At 40.6% G+C, this 10,020-nt stretch overlaps 1 long non-coding RNA gene across 1 annotated transcript; it reads right to left on the reverse strand.

Moving 5' to 3' along the window:
* Positions 1-3,925: 3,925 nt before the first annotated feature.
* Positions 3,926-9,638, reverse strand: LOC128949747 (uncharacterized). The gene is made up of 3 exons (XR_008484279.1): positions 9,583-9,638; positions 5,807-5,919; positions 3,926-3,981 (listed from the first exon to the last, which is right to left on the reverse strand). It is a non-coding gene; the product is annotated as an uncharacterized LOC128949747 (long non-coding RNA).
* Between the last annotated feature and the right edge of the window lie 382 nt (positions 9,639-10,020).

The raw sequence follows: 10,020 nt of genomic DNA on the forward strand, positions 1-10,020 counted from the left end.
GCAGTCTCTACCTCCCACTGTTAACTCTTAAAAGAAGCCTTTCAAAGGTCAACCCAAACTGTTAGGATTCTAGATGGTAAAACTGAATTTTTCATGTCTACTTGTTCTTCTGAAAGGCTTAAAAGCAATTTGTGGCAATCAGCACAAAGGGATTTGATTGACAAACTTTAACAAAGTGATCTAGAGAAGATTCATTGGGAAAAAAACTGCTAAAATTGCAAATTAAATGGCAAATAGTTTTTCTCTGTCTGCCCTTGAAGGAAAATAGGTTCTCTTCTTAGACGTGAAAATTTTGAATTCGGGAGGGAAAAAGAGGAATTTGGCTGGGTTTTTTTTGTATTTTATTTTTAAACCTCTAGTATTGTGTTAGACTGATAGCAACCAGCATAGTTAGAAGATTTATTTCTTTACTATCCTGATGGTGCAAATTATTTTGTATGCTACTGCCACTACTGCAAAGCCTTTGCTTTAGTCCTCAGACAATCCTATTACCCAAGTCAAAGTAACTCATTTTTCACCTACTTTAAGTCAGTTCTGAAATTCATATACAGGGCAAGAGCAGGATAAAGCTTTTGTCTGTTTGAAAGTACAGCATAACTGATAGATTTTACATTTTTGTAATGGTGCTTCAACCTCATATACCCATTTGCTTGTTTAATTTTTAAGTATTATTCTGATTTTTTTGCCTTTACAACATTCTTCTGTGACTTCAAATTACTGTTGCCTGCAAATATAACTAATGTGTTAATCTTCTCAACTTTCAAATCACTCACATGACATAAACCCACTCAAAACCATTTATATTTTGATCTACAAAAACCTACTACATTTTTTTACTAACAAGTTCAGGTTTTTTAAAATTATATTTATGTCTGTGAAAATTTTCCAATCTCCTACTCTACTCAAAGCTATTCTAACATTATGGCGATTTTATGTAATTAAATTATTTTCCTGTCTGGTAACTTACTGTAGTTTACATACTTTTGTATTTATTGGAGACATACCAGAAAAAAAAAAAAAAGCATTTGAAATGCCAACAAACAAAATTTAACACAGAAAACTCAGAATTCATTAATGATAAAATATGTAGTTATGAAAGACTGCACAAAACTCATTCACTCACTGAATCACTACAGAGACTGAGGGATTTATGCAAGGTGCAATACATCCAAAACAATACAGCTCAGTTCAACACACCACATCTCACTGCATTAGTAGCACTTGTCAACTAAACCTACAGCTAAGCCATCTCAGCTCATTTACTCTTTATAAAATTACCTTTTCTCTTCAGAGCAGCTATCTTTGCCAAAGGACAAAGGGTTTATGTGGGCAAACCTACAGTATTAATCTACACATTAAGCACCTATTCTGGCAATAATAAATATGAAGGTCCAGAATTACCCATTACAGACCGTAAACATGCTTGTTTACTTATTAGGATCTTTATAAAGCCACCATACAAACAATTTGTGTTTAAGAAAAGTCCAAGATATGATTCAGTTACTTCTTTGCAGGCTGACCAAAATATTTTCTATTAGTTTTGCAGTGACCTTTGTTATATGTTATTCTAGTGTCGGGGATACACATTTTAAAACTCCTCTTGACAATGTGATTAGAACTGTTACTATATGATTAAAACTATATGATTAAGCTCATTAAAACCAATGATGACAGTTTCTTTAGATAATCTAGCATGTGGATTAATTTTATGATTGACATTTGTTTGCTCAAGAAGGTTTTTTTATTCATCAAAGACTCAGGTAATGAAAAATCTTTACATCTTTTAATTACACATTCCTGATAATATCAGCCTCAATTTCTGCATAGTTGCAATTTAGAATAAAACATGTTTTAATTCACTTCTTCTAAAGCACAGTAAAGATTTCATCAGGTATTAGTGGCAAACACCACCAGTCCAAACCTACTTGGATGTTTCTTTTCAATAACGTGACTAGTAAGAATTGCCATGCGTAACAAATTTTTCTTTTGCTTTCTCAGTGTTTGTGTAGATGTCGAACAAAAAATTTAATGACTGCGCAAATGGTTTTTAAAATACCCTCAAAATTGAAAGATAACTTTTTTTAAAAGCAACTGCTGCTCAGACTACTGCTCATATTCTACACTCGGTGAGCTGACCCTTGCAAGATTTCACATATCTGTCTCACAAACTGTTAATGACAGATAAAACACACCGCTGCAAAGAGCCTGCCCTGAGGTGACCCAGCAGCAGTCAGGCTGCTGCTCAGGCAGGCCTGGGCTCTGCTGGGCACTCAGAACCAGCCTCAGACCCTGTGCAGGCAGGCCTGGGCTCTGCTGGGCACTCAGAACCAGCCTCAGACCCTGTGCAGGCAGGCCTGGGCTCTGCTGGGCACTCAGAACCAGCCTCAGACCCTGTGCAGGCAGGCCTGGGCTCTGCTGGGCACTCAGAACCAGCCTGGGCTCTGCTGGGCACTCAGAACCAGCCTCAGACCCTGTGCAGGCAGGCCTGGGCTCTGCTAGGCACTCAGAACCAGCCTGGGCTCTGCTGGGCACTCAGAACCAGCCTCAGACCCTGTGCAGGCAGGCCTGGGCTCTGCTGGGCACTCAGAACCAGCCTCAGATCCTGTGCAGGCAGGCCTGGGCTCTGCTGGGCACTCAGAACCAGCCTGGGCTCTGCTGGGCACTCAGAACCAGCCTCAGACCCTGTGCAGGCAGGCCTGGGCTCTGCTGGGCACTCAGAACCAGCCTCAGACCCTGTGTGCCCGTGGCCCTGGGCTCTGCTGGGCACTCAGCACCAGTCTGGGCTCTGCTGGGCACTCAGAACCAGCCTCAGACCCTGTGTGCCCGTGGCCCTGGGCACTCAGAACCAGCCTGGGCTCTGCTGGGCACTCAGCACCAGCCTGGGCTCTGCTGGGCGCTCAGAACCAGCCTCAGACCCTGTGTGCCCGTGGCCCTGGGCTCTGCTGGGCACTCAGCACCAGTCTGGGCTCTGCTGGGCACTCAGAACCAGCCTCAGACCCTGTGTGCCCGTGGCCCTGGGCTCTGCTGGGCACTCAGCACCAGTCTGGGCTCTGCTGGGCACTCAGAACCAGCCTCAGACCCTGTGTGCCCGTGGCCCTGGGCACTCAGAACCAGCCTGGGCTCTGCTGGGCACTCAGCACCAGCCTGGGCTCTGCTGGGCGCTCAGAACCAGCCTCAGACCCTGTGTGCCCGTGGCCCTGGGCTCTGCTGGGCACTCAGCACCAGTCTGGGCTCTGCTGGGCACTCAGAACCAGCCTCAGACCCTGTGTGCCCGTGGCCCTGGGCACTCAGAACCAGCCTGGGCTCTGCTGGGCACTCAGCACCAGCCTGGGCTCTGCTGGGCCCTCAGAACCAGCCTCAGACCCTGTGTGCCCGTGGCCCTGGGCTCTGCTGGGCACTCAGCACCAGCCTGGGCTCTGCTGGGCACTCAGAACCAGCCTCAGACCCTGTGCAGGCAGGCCTGGGCTCTGCTGGGCACTCAGAACCAGCCTCAGACCCTGTGTGCCCGTGGCCCTGGGCTCTGCTGGGCACTCAGAACCAGCCTGGGCTCTGCTGGGCACTCAAAACCAGCCTGGGCTCTGCTGGGCACTCAGAACCAGCCTCAGACCCTGTGTGCCCGTGGCCCTGGGCTCTGCTGGGCACTCAGAACCAGCCTCAGGCTCTGCTGGGCACTCAGAACCAGCCTCAGACCCTGTGTGCCCGTGGCCCTGGGCTCTGCTGGGCACTCAGAACCTGCCTCAGGCTCTGCTGGGCCCTCAGAACCAGCCTCAGGCCCTGTTCGCTGGCAGCCCTGGCCTGGCTCAGAGTTCCATGGAGCCCCACGTACCTCCTCATGCAATCCAGCGCCCGGATGAAGAAGTCTTTGTGCAGCTGGTGCCTGTCCCTCAGGATGGAGCACTGCTCCAGCGTCACTGACATGGATGTCCTGTCTTTGGCACTCTTGCAGCAGGTGAAGCGCACTCCGTTCAGCTTGCGGCAAATCTGAAACACGGGCAGGCCCCACAGGTCAGCCCTTCCTTCCTACCAGGCTGCGCAGCCCTACAGCTCTGCAAGCCCAGCGAGGGCTTCCAGACAGCTACAGCACTTCTCAAGAAGAAAACACCTTCTGGAAGTTAGTACCAGTACACTGAATTCCTGAATTTGACATGGGACTTTCATAACTATAAAAGAAACAGTTCCTTCACCGTTTCCTCACTGAATGCAGCAGCTGTCCTGTTCAATGAAAGCTAAATTGTCTGAATATCTGATGAATGAAGATATGGTGAGTCTTAACTCACAAACATGAATGTAGCAGACTAACTTCTTGTGAAGGTATGGAGTCAGACACATCTAACTTACATAGTTTTTATTTTCAACAGGTGAACTGTTCAATGTATGGCTCACAATTAATAAAGTTTAACAAATTGCTGCCATGGATTGTCTACTTTCACTTATACTTTGAAAAAGTTATAACACATAAAGGAAACATGACATTTTGGAGGATGATTCTTCCTCTTAGGAATCAATCTGTGGTTGTATCATTCCATTAGTTTATACTATGGTTTCAAATGATATTTTACTAGAAAAAGAAAAATTGAAGGAGAGCTTCTGTGCCCAAATCTACCATTTCCCAGATATAACCTGTCCTGAGAAAAGGTAATACTTTGCTTACACCTATCCCTGGGGAATCACAGGTGTAATGGTACAAAACCTCAAAATGTTTGTGAGAATGCAGCAAGGCAATAAACTACAGCAGGAATCACAAAAAGAAACTTCCCGCATTGGCTATCATGGGAGAGCTCGCAGGATGAACTGGAACATGAACTGAAACATGACCAGTGTCAGTCCAGCAAATAAGTGTTTCTTCATCTAATGCTAATTGCATTCTTAGAAATTCTATTAAACAATAAATACTATTAAATTCTATAAAAATCAAAAAATACTTAGAGCCTTTAAGTTCTTTGTGATACCATGGTGAGGACAATCTCAAAAGTTTAATTTAGGGAACCAATTAAGGGAATCTTACTTAGAATCCAAAGAGGTACAGGATAGTGAAGGAGAACCTATGAGTGTTTCTTCCATCATATAATTGAAAATTTTAAAAGTTAAATCTGTTTAAAAATTTGAACAGTTGCACTGGGATTTAAAACAAGTACTATATGATAATCTGCTTAAATAATTATGTGAAAGAACTGTTTCATTGAAGAGATTAATTCTCTTTGCACTAGTATCTTTGGAAGCCCCCGATTCATTGGGGCTATTCGATGTGAATGAGTCCTAAAAAAATTTTAAAATATTAAAAAATCATTTATAAAATAAAGTAAAAAAATCCCAGGTAATTATTCTGGATGAGTGATGGGCTCATATGTGGAATCTTGTACTTCCACTGCAATAAAAAAGTGATATTGCACAGCTACTGCACTGACAAAGTTTTCTTCTTACATCTTTTTCAATAAATAAATGGAATATAGAATAACAGTGTGTAGATCACTAGGACCAGAAATACACATTTCAGAAAGTTAAAGTAAGGGAACCAAGCAATCATGTCCCACATCATACCTCAAGGACACTAAAAAATTATTTTGAGTAATTTTATATTATCAAAGAATGGATATCAAACAAATCACTCAAATTCTAGCAGGTTCTACCAGTTTAAAAAGTGAGAAAAAGAAATTGTCTGCAAAAAACTATTACAGCACATCTGCCTCCTTTAACCAGTGAGTTTTCCAGTCATTTCCTTAAAATCCATTGCAGTTACAAAGTCAGCAAGCTTATGAAAATGAGTTTATGGTTAGTTCATCAATTTTTTTGAAACAAGAGAGCTCACCGTTGCAGCCAGCCACATGATTTCTACATTCTTTCTCTTTTTGGCCTGGATATTTTGATGAAGACTTTCTAGCAATCCCTTTAAATCATTTTGTTCTTGAAAATGTGGTAAACCTGGGAAAAAAGGACGAAAAAAGTTGCTCATTTTGATAAGGTTGGTCATATGATTGTCCCGACTAAAGAATGCTCATGGTAAAGAACAGGTCTATTATTTACAGCCTTGTTTTGGAACACAGGATAGAAATTACCAGCTAAATATTTAAGGAATAAGCAAACCTTATGTCTTTTGAGTATTGCCTTGTCCTCCCTAAGATCTTCACGTGGAAATTTGAAGTATCTTCAACCTTTATCTTATAAATGGATGGTGAAAAACAAAACCAAATCTCTGCTGTAGTTCTGTTCATCAGCTATTACAGACATTCAAAAGAAATCAGAAAAATAAAAAAAAAACTGAGTGTATTACAACCTGCTTTGATGGGATGATTATTTTTTAAAATTAAAGTAAAAAATTAGGGTTTTGTTTTCAAATTGAAACATCTAGTTTTTGTTTTAAAATATGCCTTAGATTTTTCTATAATGTAAGATAAGGGTTAAACAGCACTTAGTATCCCCTCTAAAAAGTAACAAAGTATATTTCTCCTGAAATTAAGTGGGGCTTTATTTTGAAGTAGAAAATAATTTCAAGTTTGCTTAAAATCCAAAAATTTACCTGCTTGTTCTGGGTATGGAATTTAAGTTGAAGTTTAATTTATCCTACATCTCCAGCAAAAATTCAAGAGTAGGCAATTTAATTTCCCCCTCTGTTTCATATGTATATAGAGGAGGGATTTTTCTAATGTTGCATTTATCCTTGCTAGTTCTGAAAATCAATAAAAACATGCAGAATCTGTTTTTTGAAATTATTTCTTCTCATGGTGGCAAAGTAAAAAGAATTTAAATCATAGTTATCACCAAATAAAGGGGCCAGAATCAAGTGGAACAAAGTGAAACTAAATTGATCAATGGATTTCTTCAAGCAGAGAAAGTAAATTATCCATCCAGTGAGGGGAAAAAACCCCACAACCCAAGCCCTAAACCCAAGCCCAAAAACTTATCCTCAATTGGAAGAAAAAAAATGAGGGAAGTATTAATGAAGGTCAATATCCATTCTCCTAACGTGATCCAAGTTGGAATGATCCCTCTCATCAACAGGCTTTTACCTTTTACATCTAATAAATTCTGTAGTTTCCCTTATCCATGATTCATAGTAAGAAGTACTTTAAATCTATTCAAAAAGAACTAAGTTGCTCCAGTCATACTGTGCTGTCTAAAAAAACTCACAAACAAACAAGAAAAAAAGAAAAAGGGAGGAAAACATACATCCAGAATCTGTTTTGCAATAATTTTAATGTGGATTGTTTTACCTCTGTATCACAAGCTCTGATTGTACATTAGATAATGTAGAGCACATAAAACCACATCACACTCTGCTAGACTATTACACTTATGGGTGCATCTGTTTCTTTAAAACAGAGAGCACAAAATGGCAAAGATGCTTTGAGATGATGCAAATGTATCACTAAACATTCTATTGCTCCCAGTAGCTTTCCTTTGGGTCACAGCAGAAAACGTGACATCTCAGAGGGATGACTTCAGCACAGGTACAGCAAGAGTCTCCTAATTCACAGTACTGCCAAAGGGGTTGCACCTTGACTGGAAATGATCAATGGCCTAAACTCCTTGGGTCCCCCACAGTACCAAACCACCAAATCAGGCTGATAAGGGGGAGAAGCCTGGAAATACCAAACAGCCTTTTTGTTTTCAGGTACTTACGTACTACTAAACAACTATCTTACGTTTTTGGACCCTTACTGTCTTAGTATTTCTATAAAAGCAGTACCATTTTGAGCTATATTTGGTCAGCATTTTTGGTAGGAACCTTGCTGGAAACATGCTCTTATTTTCAGTTTCTGCTAAAAGAATTTAAGAAGTTAACAAATGGGTAAATGACGAAGTGTATGTTCATCCTAAAGACAGAAAGTCAGTGGATGCTTAGTTACAAGCAAGACTATTATTGCCAAGGAGAAATACAGACACAAGAGGAAAACTAACAGCGAAGGTGGCAATACCTTTCAGGGAGTGGGAAATTGAATTCTTTGAAAGGGAATATATGAATGAGGCAGCAGGCCAGGGAGGCTGCCAAGGGTGGATCCAACAGCCTGGCAAATAGGGCTGCAAATGCTCAAATTCTGTTGGGCTTTTTGAGCACTGTTTGGAACTGACAGCTTTGGGAACACAGTCCTGCATTGATTTTGTAGCACAGATTTGGCATTATAGGAAATTATCTGGATAGGTGGGACAAAACCATCAAAAAGCCATCAATATTGAATGCCTCTCACGTGGCCCCAGCACCAGGGTTGCTGCCAGCCTTGTATGGAGGTTTGTCTTCCAGACGAGGGGGAACAGGAGTGGGATTAAGTCCTGCCACAAATGAACAAGTTTGAGAGCTTCCCTTTTTTCCCAGGGGGCTGGTTTAAAAGGCACATTTCTCCAAGGCAAAAGACTGACTCTGTATACTGGCAGGGAGCTACTGGGAAGGGCAGTGGAACCAAAAGATGCTTTATGTTCCACAAAAAATTGTATAAAGAAGAGACTGAGTTCTTAAAGGTAAAGAAAAAAAGCAAGAAAGTTATAATAACCAGAAAATACACGATGAACTAGACACAATTAGTTCTCAAAAGCCTTCACAGTCTGAAAGAAGTCCAGGAACTGTGTGGCTCACTAATAATCCTTCAGGAAGGCAGTACAAGTTTAAATTGTGTTAATGAAAAGTAGCCAATACTGTCTGCATGCAAATTTTTGCTTTTATAAAATAAAATCCATTTATGAGGTAGCAGATCTACCTTAGTCCTAACCTGCATGAGGTTAGTTTTTCGAGGATGTTTTCTTAGCAAGATTCCCCTCAATTAATCACCCAACTTATTGTATGAGTTTCTCTGTAGACATCCTGGAAATAAATACTAGGTCTGTGGGGGGATGGATGGGCATCCTGCCCATCATTTAGGAAGGGCTTTTGTTTCTGTCAAAATGATTAACAAATTAAAATCATCCTGATATAAGAGATAAACATGTATACATACGCATGTGATGTATTAAAGTTTTACATAGCATTTAAACATCAGGCAGTTAAATCTCCCACATTTGGGACTATAGTTTGGGCATTAAAACTAACAGGATTCGATTGATGCAGATGTTTTCTTCAGTCCTTGCTTCTGGCAATCAGAGTAACAGCATAGTAATGCTTATGTTTATAATACAGAAGTTCTACAGAAGTGGAATACAGGGCCTATTCCAATGAAACCTTGTCGTTCATATAATGATGATGTGGCTCATTGCTTGTATTTGATCTGCAGATTTCTCCATGGTTCACCAAACCTCAACATATTTTCAGAATAAGAACAGAGGGTATGACTGAAGCTGATGAAATTGCCCACCAAGTATTTATGTAAAAATACAGTAGGTACAGACTGTCCTCTACATGAAATATTAACAAACTTATTATTTTAATAACTTAAAATAGCTGTTCAGTTCATCATTCCTCTGTTTCATTTTCTCTGTAGTTTCTGCTGTGGCACAAGGCCTGAAATCACTCCTGAGACCAGCAGGGTCATGTACAGGTACAAAATGTTTAAATTTATGGAACAAGTTATGGGATTCTGCTAATATTACTGTCTTATAACCTTCTACCTACTCAAAGCTTTTCAAACCGATTTGGACATTGCATTATTTTGTACTCACAATCAGGAGGCATTTTTTCTGTAAATAACTTGTAATATTCTTTGAGAAGCTCTAAGTTTTCCTGGTTAATGTTTTCCTGCAAAGTGGTATCTCCAAACCGATGAAAATACACAATAAATTATGAAAAAAACCCAAAACCCACAAACAACAACAAAAGATAAATTATCCTTCATAGTTATTTCTTTGCATAAAGAAATAACTTTGGTGCTAAATGCATTAGATTTTGTCAAACATGCAGTAGTTAAGTTCTTGTATGCTTTGGAATTAATTTTTGGAAATGAGATCATCGCTGATGCATACTTCTTCCAAAACTTTATTAACAAAGCAATCTATTTACAAACATGCAATAAGGCACTTATTCTTTTCCCCTCACAAATCGTGAATAAATGGAAAGGCACTTTGGGGGAATTCCAATTCCAAAAATTGGGTACCACAGGC

The sequence above is a fragment of the Melozone crissalis genome, unplaced genomic scaffold (assembly GCF_028551555.1).
Source record: "Melozone crissalis strain CALT ecotype California unplaced genomic scaffold, PUWL_Pcris_2 ptg000276l_1, whole genome shotgun sequence".
NCBI lineage: Eukaryota > Metazoa > Chordata > Aves > Passeriformes > Passerellidae > Melozone > Melozone crissalis.